Source organism: Macaca nemestrina, chromosome 4 (genome assembly GCF_043159975.1).
Source record: "Macaca nemestrina isolate mMacNem1 chromosome 4, mMacNem.hap1, whole genome shotgun sequence".
Classification (NCBI taxonomy): Eukaryota; Metazoa; Chordata; class Mammalia; order Primates; family Cercopithecidae; genus Macaca; species Macaca nemestrina.
This window is the reverse complement of record NC_092128.1, coordinates 21,681,971-21,696,933: the sequence shown is the minus strand read 5'-3', so window position 1 is coordinate 21,696,933 and position 14,963 is coordinate 21,681,971. Positions and strand designations below refer to the sequence as shown.

Here is a 14,963-nt window from a genome sequence, read left to right as displayed (position 1 = left end):
AACTTTATAAAGGCAGGCCAAGGTCACCTTTCATTAATAACAGGGGCCTCATGCTTTTCCAACAGGAGGGGGCAGATTTTGAAAATGACCCATGTCAGATACCAGAGGATCGAGCAGTCCCAAAAGAGAGTGGAGATTACTTTGCTTTCTGCAGAAAATGGCCAGGCAATTCAGCAAGAGCATAAGCAGGAGAGGAAAGCCCTCCTGGGGAGCATTGGGTTGCAGACTGGGCTGCCAGAGCATTACCTTTCCAGCAAATTAGCCAGCTGCCAGGTTGGGTGAACATCATAAATCTCTAAGAACAGGGCTGCACTCATGAGGTAACCCAGGTGTTTGACTGTCTAGGATGTGGAAATATGCAAGGCAGCAGCGCCCGTGCCAAATGGGTCACAGCCACCCCTCAGTGTTAGAGTTTCCCAGGCCCCTTAGTGGAACTGCTCACAATTAACTGCTTTGTCTGTCCCCAAGCCCAGCCTCTCCATTGGAGGTGGGGTTCCTCTCAGGTTGGTGGTCTCTCTCTTTCTCTCCCCCTTTCTCTCTCATTTCCACAAATGCATGCAATCTTAATCAGAAATTACATCAGACACCTAGAGCGTTTCTGAGGCTGTGTTTGTGAATCTATCACTCCGTATGTCAGGCTTGATGAAAATCGGCCTGGGTGAGTCAGGGAGAGCAGAGGCTGGCCATTCAGATTCAGGCTGTGCTTCCTCTGTTCCTGGGAGTTGCCTCCAGCCATGGGGGGCTTTCTTCATTCCATCTTTGGGTGCCCTCAGTGCAGAAATCGGAATATGATTTTTAGGTATTTTTCTTATGTAGTTAGTGAAAATTAAATTTTAATATCAAGAATTTTATAAATGCCCAAGCATCTCCAGAATCATAATGACTTCTTTAAATTTTCTAACCGAGCAGTCGGTGTGAGTATGTGGGTAAAGAGTGTGGGAGGAATCCCAGAGATCCCCCATGTGGCAACCCCGATATCTCATATCTCCTGACCACACACATGGGAGTGCCATCTTCGGGAAATCCTATAGACTTTGGAACTTTACTGAGTTCCTTCTCATCTCAGAAACTGTAAAATGTTCTAGTCCTACATCAACAAATGCTTTGACAGGTCATCATGTGCTTATTTTCTTTCTTTCTCTGAATTGTATAGGGCCTTCTGGAAAGAATCCTGTACTTAAATGATAATTACATGTAGGACATTCAATATGTAAACAATATTGCATGGTAGAGCACTCTGGTTTCCTTTTTCAGGGGGTGGGGGAAGGCATCGTCCCTCTCTCAAATATTATAGTTTATAGTCTTTGTAGGAAGATGCGTCAACTGAGGCATGAGTGACCAAGGACAGGTGAGGGAGGTTCAGGATGAGTAAGTGCCCTGGGAGTTCAAGGAGCGGGTGGCCATGTAGGCTGGAGGGATGAAAGAAAATTTTCTAGACAAGATAGACTTGACCCTTTCTTTATAACAGGAATCATGGCCAGGCACAGTGGTTCAGGCCTACAATCTCAGCACTTTAGGAGGCCAAGGTTGGTGGATCACTTGAAGCCAGGAGTTTGAGACCAGCCTGACCAATATAGTGAAACCTTGTCTCTACTGAAAATTTAAAAATCAGCCGGGCATGGTGGCACGTGCCTGTAATCCCAGCTACTTGGGAGGCTGAGGCAGGAGGACTGCTTGAACCTGGGTGGCAGAGGTTGCAGTGAGCTGAGATCATGCCACTGCACTCCAGTCTGGGCAACAGTGTGAGACTCATCTTAAAAATAAATACAATAACAGAGTAATCTAGTGGCCAAGAGCACATTGAAGAAAAGGCTGTGAATGAACCAAGTACTTCAGGACTTCATCTCTCTCATGCTGGCCCTAACTGTAACTCCAGCAATTCTAGAGACTTCAAAGAGCAGAAAAGTCAGGTAGAATCCTACAGATTATTTCATACAGCATTTTATCATCTGTGGCTCCATATTAAATATTAACTTTTTTATATGCTTGCACTTATCATATATAATTTTAAGAAAACAAATGGTAGGCTCTACGTTTCATTTAACTTTCCATTTCCATGAGTTTGAAAGGTGAGACAAGTCAATGTGTATGCTGTGAATGAATACATGAGTGAACAAATGACTACAGGCCTTGATATGATCCTCCTCCCCCGTCTTTCTGGGTGTCTGCCTTCATTCACCATGAAGCTGTAAACACAACATTGATTTTGGAGTCAGACAGCCTAAGTTCAAATTTAGCCTTTGCTAATTACTGGCTGAAATCATTGAGAAATCTACTTAACCTGCCTTGAGACCTCAGTTTCCTTATTTCTAGATGGAATAGTAGTGCCTCAAGTGAGATAAGGTATGTGAAAGCAGTAAGCATTGCCCTCTATAAGTAGAATAAACTCTCCCTCCCCACCATCATCACCAACACCAAGATTTTTTGTCAGCTTTCTGGCATTTTAGTGACTACTGTCATGCTTCTTCCTTTTAAAATTACTGTAGGGAGACTTTTTTCTGATCCATCTATCTTTCTCTCTACTTTATCCACCACTCTCTAGTTTTTGTCCACCTAAAAAGACCTAAGCTTTCTAGTTCAACAGATACCACATCATTGCTGACTACTTGAGTTTTGGAGTAATAGGAAATAATTGCTTTGAAAGTGTTTGTGTTTGAAACCCAAAGATCTTCTGCAGTTTATTTAACATCTCTCAGCCTCGAATTCCTCATCTGTAAAATGGGATTAATTAGTTTCCACACTTTACAGAATTCTTGTGAGAACTAATTGAGTCACACAGATAAAGCATTTATCAGTCTCTGGTTTGGTAAATGTGAGATATAACAAAGGGCTATCTTTTGCTTTCTTCCATTTGTTCTCAGAAAGCTTAAGTCTCCAAAAAGGGCATTACTTTAATACCCACAACCTGAGAGTTCTTTGGGGAGACGTTCCTTAAAACTTGACATTGAATCAAGGCACTCCAAGGGACTGAAAGCAAACATCTCTTTGTCATTTCACCAAGACCACAGTCCTCCTCGTTCAGCGGACAGATCGGTTTTTGGCCATTCAGCTTCCTCTATAGTCATTGAAATGGAAAACTCAGGAGGTCTCCCTTGTGGGGTTTTGTTTTCCATTTTATCAGGATCTCAGAATGTCTCTGTGTGTCCACAAAGGTATTGAAACCTGTACAGATGAGAAGCAGGACAAACTGCCACGACTTGGAGACCCCAACGCTAGGGGCAAGACCTGTGTATTTTTGCCAGAATGGGCTGGGGTGGTACCTGTACTCCAGCTTCATACAGCTTTGCTGGGACTCCTTGACATTACGGTCTTGTACATTTAGGATAACATTCAACTAGCTTATAGTGTAACATCCAAGGGCCAAAGGGAGTCTCACGTGGTCTAGGTCAGTTTTTCAGTCCATACTCAATACTTCTAGGTAATCCCCTCCACAACTATTCTGCTAATTAAAAGGCCGCATGTCTGTATGTCTGTGTTCCCAGGATATTCGAAAAGGCAGAAAACAAATCTCTCTCTCCTTCTAGCTCCAAAATTCCCTTGCACGATATGTCTCTGCTAATTTGGAAGCCATAAATATATGCATTCATATTTAAATGACAATCATTGAGCATCCTCAATTGTGTGATTATTATTTTATACCTTTATGCCATGGAAGAATAAAACAGTATTCTAATTGTTTCTGTTTCTACTCATCTTTCACCAAAATTCACCCACACACTCACAGGCACTGTCTCTTCCTAATGCTCATACTTACTTCTTACCTTCCTGATAGAAAGAATAAGACCCACACATAGGACTGTAAAATCTTTCTCTAAAGCAGAACATTTTAGTGTCAACTTTAAAATGAAGACTCCATTTTCTAACTAGCTAATCTACTGTAGTGCAACTGTAACTGGATCATTTCACAATTCTAGGAAAATTTAGCATTGTGCTTTTCTCTTTAACACTGTTCCTTGCACAATCAAGTATGTAGTGACTTGTATTTATTATAGAGATTTAGAGCACTTTTGCTCCATGGCAAACTTAAAGCTATTGTTGACAGAAATAAAAATGGGAAAAATTCCCTGGGAAAGTGTTTAGCTAGAAGAAAGAGAACTAAAGCAAAATTTAGATTTTTTTTAAAGGACTCCAAATACTGAATACAGAAAAATGAACTTTTATAACATTATAGGTTTGGGGATTTTTTAAAAAATTTTGCATTATACGCTTTCTTGTGATTTTCTGACACTGGCTTGTCAATTGAATTTTATTCCTAACAGCAGTTGCCTTACGGAAACCTGCTCTGCCTTCTCTAGTCCTGCAGCTCACTGTCAACCTGCCCCACAGGATACTCTGTCATTCCTCTTCACACATCTTGATATGGTGGTTATTCATCTTGCGGAGCAAGCTGAGATTGGAAGAACCCTCTGTGTTATAACTTCTGGCTTTATTTTTCACAGACTCAAAGTAAGCTTTGAGGTCAACTGTGTTGTGGCTCTATAATGAATATTCAACAATGTACTTTGTGTCCACAGGTGTCCCATACAGAACATCCAGGCTAATGGACAGTTAAGGAAACAACCCAACAGCTATCAGGGCTCCCTTGCTATTGCCAAGCTTGTTTTCATGCTCCAGGAGGTCCTGAATTATATAACACATGCACAGCTAAACAAGCAAAGACCTCGCATGTTCACCACACTCTCTCTCCTCTAAACTCTGAGGTTAATACCAGTTGTCAAACTGGCTTACAGGAAGACTTTATACCTGCTCACAGCTTGGCTAAGAATCAAAGATGTTTGTTTTGAAAGAATAAAATCCTTTAAACCAAATATGGTTTGCATCTTTCTTTGGCTTTAATATCGTTTTTAACCACATCTTTTATATTGATTTCTCCCTCTCACAGTTCATATTTCATCACCTAAAAAAGGAAATCCAATGTCTTTATTCATGCTCATGTGTTAATTGCAAAATTAGTGGCAATATTTCTTCTGGCACTAATAGTGTTTATCATTGATGCCAAATTCTTGGATGGTAGATGCTCAAAGATATTTTATATGTAGGTTTATAATTTCTGTATAACAATGTGATTTTTGCTTGATAGTAATTAAAGACTGGGTGGCTTTTCTTCTGTTTAATCACTACCAGAAATAATTTCTTCTTCTTGTCACAACACTATTTAGTAATCATTTCTCAGTAATGCTATGGCCAGTCTTTGGAATTCAAATATGTGACTCCAGATTTAAACATATGTAATCAGCAAAAATAAAATATTTTTTAATGCTTAAATTATGGAAGTTATCATAGCATAGAATTAATGTTCTATTTATAAATTAATTATTAGCTTTTAAAATTTGTTTTACTTAAAATAGACCATATGTGACTAGGATAATTAACAATAAAAAAGTGTTTAATATTGATTAAATATTTAACTATTTAATTTTCAAAAATACATTGTACAATAAGTTATAAAGTAAGAACTTTGGACTTAATCACTGAAACAGTTATTTTATCTCAGCCCATGAACAGAAACCTGTTTGGTTGAAGCTTAGAGGCCTTCCCTGGCACTCTCCTTCCTAAACCACCCCTCCTTCCCTCGTACATACAGTCATTTTCTATCTCATTATCCTCTTTTATTTTCTTCCTTACTACTTGCTGAAATTTTTTCTACTTATTTGCTTTTCCTTAATTGAGAATGAAAGCAGATACCTAATAGGTGTTTACTCCTGTGCTATCAGGGCTTAGAAGAATAACATGTGGGCATTCAATAAATATTTAATTGAGGGAAGCAATGGATGGAGGTTTTCAATTGGTGACATCTATAGGCCATTTTAAAAATATAAAACATATAGGCTCATACAGTTATTTTTTAGGAGTCACATATGAGTTCTGGAGTAATACACTTGCTTCATAGTGTTTATATTTGAAATTTAAGATATTCAGGCAGTTCCTGCTATGCATAGTAGTTTATGACCATAAAACTCACCTTGTTTTAAGATCAACCTTAACTATCAATAGGAAAATTATGTTTTTTCTACGACCTATCATTAAAAACTCTGTATTCATAAATGTATAGAAAAATTAAAATATAGTAAAATTGATATTTATTTAGTATACTGCCACATAAAACATTAGAAATATTGAGATGTAAAATGTTTGGTTTTATAAAATATTTATCAAGAGTCATTAGAACAGCTTGCTTTTCTTTTCTCATAGTACACATTACAATGCAGAATAAGCATTTTTCCGTGCCTTGGCAAATCATCATACACCTTTCTACATTTGGATTAGCTTCCAACATTTTATTCTTCACTCTTTCAGTGTCATAAAATAAATCCAAGAATCCATTGTAGTGAGTTACTGTCAGCATCAATTCCCTCAGGACAGTTTCATCCTCTTAGTCATATCCAATTTCCGTATTTATAGCTATTAATTTGCCTTTCCTAAGTGCCTTTGGCCGCACGTGGAGAGTCTCTCCAGTGGCAGCAGCATCAATGTTCCCACCTTCAGTTACTTCTGTAACTCCACTTATGTTTGATTTGAGTTTCACTTCCAGTGTTAAATTATTCCTATTTTCTTGCCTGCACTTTCATCTTTGTTGGCCAATTTCTTCTTTGGATTACAAATTTTTGAAAACCATCTTGTGAATTTATCATTGTGAGACAAGGAGGCAACAAAAGTACATGGTTTGCTGCCTGTGCCTAAAGTGAATAACAGATTCACGGTGACCAATTACAGACAGACTATGAAAGAAGGGATGTGATGGGTCACTAATTATAAAGCAAATTTGCTATGTATGTGGTGATTTGTAGATTGAGCAGCTAACAGTGAAATTTGTATTTATGCAATTTAAGTATTTTATATACTTTTAGTTAATATACTAATAAATTATGTTGTTGGGGGATGGTGTGAATTAATTTTACTATGGTAAAGTGAAGACTGTCAATAATTTAAAACTTCATTTCTTTGCCAAACTTTCCAATGATGTCTGAATGCCTTAATGTATGAGAGAAGCTACTTTCAAAACATGGAAAGTTGAGTTTTTACCCTTGGAAGTCATATATTAAAAATAAAGAGGGATTTTGCTTTCTTAATGTCTTTCCCTGTGAGACAGACAGCAGTAGATAGTCATAGCCATAGCCTAAGTTTAAGAAAACAAAATGTTTTAACGGTGTAGTTATATGCTTGAATTTACTAATCAGGATTATCTCAATGGTTTCAAATTTGATCATGTATTAGAATCATCATGAGGGCTTATTAAAGAGCCAGATTGCTGGACCTACCCTCAGAGTTAGGGTTACTAGTTGAGAATTTGCATGTCTAATGAGTTTTTAGGTAAAGCTGATGCTGCAGAGCCACCAACTTAAACACAATCAGAAGAGTATTCCATGGGGAGAGAAGAGAATCCACAGATCATAATCTAGGAAGAGCACAGACACTGAATCAAGGAAATTAGTGGAATCTTAGAGATATTTTAGTGTAGGTCATTTGTTTTACAAATGAAGAAATACAAGCCTGAAAAATTCAGGTGACTTAATACAAAATTAGCCAGTTGTAGAGGCTGGTCTAAAACATAGAATCTATTATAGTCCAACAAATTCTGGAAGACTTCTAGTGCCATAGTAGGTCATATTTTCAATAGATATATGCCAAATGTATTACACACACACAAAATGGTTCTCAAACTTTAGTGTGTCTGAAAGTAGTCCTGTGGCCTTGCTAAAAATTAACATTGTTAAGCTGGGCAATGTGGTGCCCGCCTATAGTCTCAGCTACTTGGGAGGTGGAGAAAGAAGGATCGCCTGAGCCCAGGAGTGAACTCCTGGGCTCAAGCTGTAGTGTGCAATGATTATGCCTGTGAATAGCAACTGCATTCCAGCCTGGGCAACACAGTGAGACCCTGTCTCTAAAAAAGCAATAAAAAATAGAAATAAAAATTAACCTTCCTAAGCCCTCACCTAAAAATTCTGATTCATAGATAAAGTATGGGACACTTTGAGACCACAGCCCCATAAGATTCTAAAGAACAGGTAAACTGTTCTTTAAGAGACAATGTTCTATGATTGTGTATGCTGATGTTTTAAGCCAAATAATGTACACACAGAAAATAACAAAATGCCAACTTTTAAAAAAATTTTTTTGCAAAATACTTTCACAGGTTATGATAATTCCCTCCAAAGATCCTGTAAGGTCAGTGAGGCAACTGTCATGCTCCCTTTTTGAAGAAATCTTGGAGAATTCTCCATTCTGGAAACCTCCTTCTTCTCATCTATGGAGAGGGTAATAATACTAAAATGGATCTCATAGAATTGTTTGGGGGATAAAATGAGATGAGATCTAGGAAGGCAATTTGTCAATAATAAAATATTACATGGATGTTAGCTGTTAATGGAAGGCCAAAACAGAGTATGAATTGTTTCAGAGTATGAAACAGAGTATGAAATATCAATTGGGTCATCTGCAGATAAAAGAGTTTTAATTGTACTGTAATAGGCTCATCCTGTAGAAGCTTCCTGATTGGTCAAAGGAAACAGATAAGGCAAAGCTTCAGTGAAATTGCAAGATTTTACCCTCCCAGGCCCCAGATTATCTGAACCAGGAATTGCTGACTAAATCTGAATCTGGAACAACATTAAGTATAATATGCCCTGTGTTAAATGGCTTTCTTAGAAAAGATCTTGTCTGATCTCTGTCCCCAGGACATTTCCTGCCTCTTCTGACTGATAATTAAATTGGGGATTGGAAGCCAGACAATATTTACTTCCTGAGCGTTCTTTTCTTTTAGTAAAGCTGAAAAAATAATTTTAAAGGAAGAAAACTGAAAATGATCCATTTACCACTGATTCTACCCTCCCTAGGAAGAAGGATCCCTGGAGTGAGATAAAGAAAATACAGAAAAGGAAGGGAGTGTCTTCACATCCCAGCGGGGCATGTGGAGGAGGAGGAGGTGCTGACTATGGACAGCAAGAAGCAACATCACCATCACAAAACACCCAGCACAGTGGCCCTTTCAACAAGGAGCATAAGAGACTGTTTCTACCTCTGATAAAAGTTCAGCATTTTGTTTTTCTCCACATATTTTAATCAATATTTACCAAGCCATAACAATCTGGCTTTCACTGTCACCCTGGGGTTGAGTTCCATGAGTAACTACCTTTTCCACTGGCTGCAGAAATAATGACTCCATGCATGATTGGCAGAAGGTCATTCATTTGAGTACAGGAAAATGAGCAGTTTCAAGAAAAGAGCTGGCATCTCTGCATGGGTGAATCAGTGCAAATCTAAAATGCAGTTACTGAAATTACAGAAACCTCTCCTCAGCCAGTTGGCCTCTTTTGGAAGACATGGACTCAAACCATTCCAGTGCATGTGAAATGTCTAGACGTGATTATAGAGTTTTCTTGAAAGCTGATGCATCCAAGAAACATTTAAAGTAAGAAGCAAAGTAATAAAAAAGTTTTCTCAGAAAATTAAATGGTTAATATGGTCTTACCACATTTTCTAGTGAAAGTATGCTGTGAATGCTCAGGAGGAGGAAGGTGCAGTAATGAGACTAGAAATTTACAGCTTAGATAGGAACCCAGCCACCAATTACCAAGTGCTACAAGCCTGAGGCTACTTCTCATTAAAAGGCCTCCCAGGCATCGTAGGTGTCCACAGTTCAGAGAGACCTCAGAAACCTGCACCTAGTTCATGTTCGGTTCTTAGGATAATCCTGTCTCTCCACAATTCCTTTAGGCTTGCAACATGCTCTTGCCCCAAATCAGCTCTTCGTCTAGATTTCCCCTTTCTATCAATGGCACTAGAATTCTCCCAAATTGATCAATTTCAACATCTCATTTTTTACTCACCCTTCATGTACTCACCTCCCATTGTAATGTCTAGACTACAGATAGCCTTTATTTTACCTCATGGTGTGTCCAGAAAGAATCCGTCTTAACTACCTACTTACACCAAGGCATCAGCAATTCACTTATTTATTCATTCATTTGTTATTGTATAAAGTATTGGCTAAGAGATCTATAGTGAAGTGGGGAGAGATAGTCATTTAAGGTAACTGTTACAAGATAAGAATGAGTAAGCATTCACACCGTTGCCTCTACCAGAACTCACACTTTCTTCCTTATATTTTTCAATATTTAAACACAAGTCAGGAGACACTACCTCCTGGAAGCCTCCCCTGAATCCACCCTCAGCTGACTAAAATGTCTCTCCAATGGGCTTTCATATGTGCATATCTAGTTCATTGCACTGAAATTGCACTGATTAGCTGTTCCTGTGCCTGCCTGCTCCCCCCAGTTAGATGTCCGATTCAAAAACAAGGACTGTGAAGTATTCATTTCTGTATTCCTGATACTTAACATAGAGCCCAGCTCATTGTGTTCATTGCATATTTTTAAGTGAATGAATGAATGAATGAATGAATGAATGACTATAAAAGGAAAACCATAGAAAGTTGTGAAACAGAGAAAGGGGTAAGTAATCATTTTAACTAGGGGAATAAAGGTAAAAATTTCACGGAGGTGACAGTATTTAAGCAAAACATTGAAGTATGCACAGGATTTCCAGAATGTGAAAGGATCAAGGGGTGGGGTGGGGGTGGTATACAAAGCACTACTTTTTAAAATGTAACTGATTCTCTCTACCTCTGATCTGTTACTTCTTTTAAAATAATCTTTTTATGCCTTACTTTTACCAATTCTTTTCTTCTCTGTTGTGGAGAACCTTCAGTGATTCCTTACCATCTAACTTGACATAATTCAGGCAGGTTAGCTTCCACTTGAAGGGTCTTGCTATCATTCCTTTTTTTTTTTTTTCTAACCCTCGTTTCCACTCTTGGCCACTCACTCTCTACACAAATCAGGCCCTTCTGTTTTCTACCTCTGAGGTCTTGCCTTGGATCATCTCTTTGGCTTCCCTCTTTCTTCATGCATTACCAGAGATGCTTTCCTCATGACTTTCTGCCATACACAATGCAACTCTGCCTTTGAAAATCCTACCCTTTCCCAGAACTTTGGGATGCGACAGCAGGAGGCTCGCTTGAAGCCAGGAGTTTAAGACCAGCCTGGGCAATGTAGCGAGATCCCATCTCTAAAAGAAAAAGAAAAGAAAATCCTATCCTTTACATGCAGCCACCCTTTTCTGCTCCAGACTGGAATGTCTTCCTTCTCTGAAAAAAAACCCACCGAACCACTCTTTTATCATTTCATTTCATATTCGATTTTCTAGCTCTAAGTCTGCTTTGTCCCGTTTATGAGGATGCAACTAAGATGCCTACAGGCCAGGATCATGGACAGCGTCTTGTTGGAACATGCCCAGTGTCTCAGACAGATATTCTATTGATTAAAAATCCTGGACAACTGAAGTAGCCCTCTAAGGATATATGAGAGACTCTTGACTTCAGGTAGACACCTTGTTATTCAGCTACTGGATGGTGGGTATGGGTACCTGCAGTAGATTTAATATTTAATTCAGTGAGAAAAAATATAAATTATGTTATCAGTTTGGTAAAGGAAATCACTAACTATATTACAAAATAAAAAGTCTTACTTCCTGTTTCAGCTGTAGAATTATAGTCATAGTTATTTTAACTTCTTCCATGCTGCCAGATTAAAGACCTTTTTATAAATTTTACTGTGTGACTAGCCCTTTAAGATAGATGCATCATTTTCACGGCTTTTGCCCTAGCTGTTGTAATCCTGGGATTCCTTCATGCTTTGCAGCTTTCTAGGTTTTGCCCTTTGTCAAACTACATCAATACCGGTCTCAAACCTGAATCATAAAAGACATTTTAGAGAAATAGAGGCTCAAGGCTCATGTAAAGGAATGACCTATCACACACAACAGGCTGCAGGGCATGGAGAATCCATCACCTAACCTTTCCCAGCCTCTGTTCATCTGTGTCCCACTGTTGGATGTCCAAGCTTGACAGTGAATGCTTTCCAATGGGAAACTGTAGCAGGATTTTTTTTTCCCATCCTTTGGTCCCTATTGTATGTTCAGCTGCACTAGAGCTAGCTGCTAATCAAAGCCAGAGACTCTCAACACAAACAAACCCGGCATTGTGGCCTCCCCCCGGGATAGAACACAGCAATCCAACAAACAATTTAGTCAGGTGATAGCAGGCTGGAGAAACAGACTGAGCAGCTCCTAGACACCCTCCTGCTTGTACTCCCAGTGGTCCCTTTCCTCAACGCAGGCATGTTGAAACACCATGCCAGGCAAACTGGTATTTGAGAAAACAATGGGAATGAAACAATCATATGCAATCAAGGAGGGCAATCTAATGGCAGCATTCTTTATCCAAAACACGGTAATCTCTTGATTACAAGGAGGTAGAAATAAATGACATAGTGTGAAGAAATATTCCTGGATACTGGCTAGAGAGAAGAAAGGAATCGTGAACCAAAATATCTTCAAGTACTCCCTGGCCCCTTGACATTGAATAGGGGAATGGAGGTAGAAGAGTATGACATTTAAGAATTTTGTGGTTAGAAATATTTGCACTACACCCTCAGTTTTATTTTTTACTAGCTTTTGATCTTGAACAAGTTATTTCTGAGACACGGTTCCCTCATTTAGGAAGAAAAATAGCCTTTACCCCATAGGGCTGTTGGGAGCATTTAACCCAGCACTGAATGTAAAGTTGTAGTATTGAACTACCCACTGTATAGAAAGCACTCAATAAGTAGTAGCTATTATGACAGTACTATTAATGCTGGTGAATTGTGCTCAGAAATTTAAAATGATGAGAAATAATAAGAACAGAAAGCAAGGTCTTCAGCTTCTAGAACTAGCTGGTGATAAGGGAGCAAGTCTCCTTGCTCTTAGTAGTTCCTATGAACAACGTCTTAGAGGTGCTGGCAGGTCTTGATTTTGACTTATTGCCATGGGTCCTCAGAACACAGCAAGGGAAGTTAGGGACGCCACTGTCCAGGGTGAAGGTAGAGGACAAGGTATGCCTTCAGACAACAGCAGAAGCTTGGCTCCAGGTACCTGAGCACTGATGATGGAACCATCCTCTAAGTACAAAGGACAGAGCAGAAGAAAAAAGCTGGAGATGCCAAAGAAAATGATTACTCATGTCACAATTTTGCACTAGGCCAGCCAGTTAATATTAATTCTTGCCAGAGTTTCTGGAGGTCCAGACATAGGACAGAGAGGAATAGAAACTAGTAAAAGGTTACTACAATTCTATGCAACAATAAGCATGGATTGAGTACTATATGCAACTGGCATATAGTGGGTACTCAATCATTTTCAGGAATATCCATACTCAATGCATATTCAGGAAGTGGTAAAGTGAAGGACCTAGACACAATCATAGGAACAAACAATGGGGTTCAGCAACAAGAAACATAGCCAGTGAAACTCAAAATTAATATAGTGACTTCCTTTAAATATAAAAGACAGGGATGCAAGATTAGCAATTGAAGTAGCTTCTTATGGAAACCTCCAAATGAAAACAATGCTAGTCGGTCAGGTGCGGTGGCTCATACCTATAATCCCAGCACTTTGGGAGGCTGAGGAAGGTGGATCACCCGAGCTCAGGAGTTTGAGACCAGCCTGGCCAACATGGTGAAACTCCATCTCTACTAAAAATACAAAAATTAGTCAGGTGTGGTAACATGCACCTGTAATCCCAGCTCTGTGGGAGACTGAGGCAAGAGAATTGCTTGAACCCAGGAGGTGGAGGTTGCAGTGAGCTGAGATCACACCACTGCACTCCAGCCTGGGCAACACAGCAAGACCCTGTCTCAAAAAAAAATGAACAAGAAGGAGGAGAAGAAGGAGAAGGAGGAGGAGGAGGAGAAGAAGGAGAAGGAGAAGGAGAAGGAGAAGGAGAAGGAGAAGGAGAAGAAGAGAAATACCAAACCTAAACTTTTTCTGAACTGAAACAGAATGTTGAACATCACACATTACAGCAAATAGCAATCAAGGCAGAAAACCAGCCCCCAAATCTAGAAGGCGTGTGTGCAGCGAAGCCCTGGCTGAAGGAACCCTGATGTGCTCTAGCCCACAAAAGGCACATTTCAGTCTCCTGCTTTCATGATCTGCCACTAAAGGTGGGGAGGACATGAATGCATGAATGAAAACAATGTGTTAGAGGGTAGAAAGGTTTATGGAAGAGTTGGCTTCAGGGACCAGACTCTCTAACTCCAGACTCTGCACCCAAGATTCTTCAGGCCCTGTTTTGGGAAGGAACTCTTCATTAGAACAGCAGATACCACTTTGTCTTGAAACACTCCCTCTGAGAAGAACAAGAAGAGGACCAGGTTTGCTCCACAGAGCTGGAGTGATTTCATGGGACTTTTATGGCAAGATGCACCTGGAGCCAAGCAGATGTGGAAAACAAAGAAGGCAAATTCACCCTACAGGAATCTCCATAGGATACACCATAACAGCCAGATGGGCCATAAGGGCCCTATGGCATGCTTAATACTTCCTTTTTAGTGGCAGAAGCCTCAATGCTATCTGATAGAATTTTCTGTGAGGTCTGCAGTTCCTCTCTTCAGGTACAGGGCTTCTATCAATGGAATTCTTGGATGTTTTCTCTAAAGCCTCAGTTCAAGTCCAATGCTGTTTCTTTTGTCTTATTGGTCTTGCTGCCTTTGATATAAAGGGCTTCCATTTAACATCTTGTGAAGGAATGTCACTGGATAAGACATTAGAAACCCACAGAGTCAGCCTGCTTTTAGGAAAAGTGGATCTGTCTGTTTAGAGAGAAATTGGTAGAAATCCACATCTACCCACTTACTCCTGCTGAATTGCTTCTAATCTGCTTCTCCAAACCAAATTCACTTATGACAGCCTTGAAGCACATCTTCAAATCCCCAGATATCACATATCAGAAGGCCAACTGTAATTCCCTAACCATCAGACAAAAGCAACAATTTAAAAAGGCTAAAAAATCACTTCAGGCCAAAGTTGGTGGGAATCCCAATACTGGCACAGATACTAAACGCATTTGACTTTCACTCCTCCTC

General features: G+C 39.5%; 1 protein-coding gene across 4 annotated transcripts in view; it reads right to left on the bottom strand.

Moving 5' to 3' along the window:
- LOC105471321 (pleiotrophin) overlaps nt 1-14,963 on the bottom strand; it is a 108,734-nt gene that overhangs the window by 82,660 nt on the left and 11,111 nt on the right. The window lies entirely within an intron of this gene.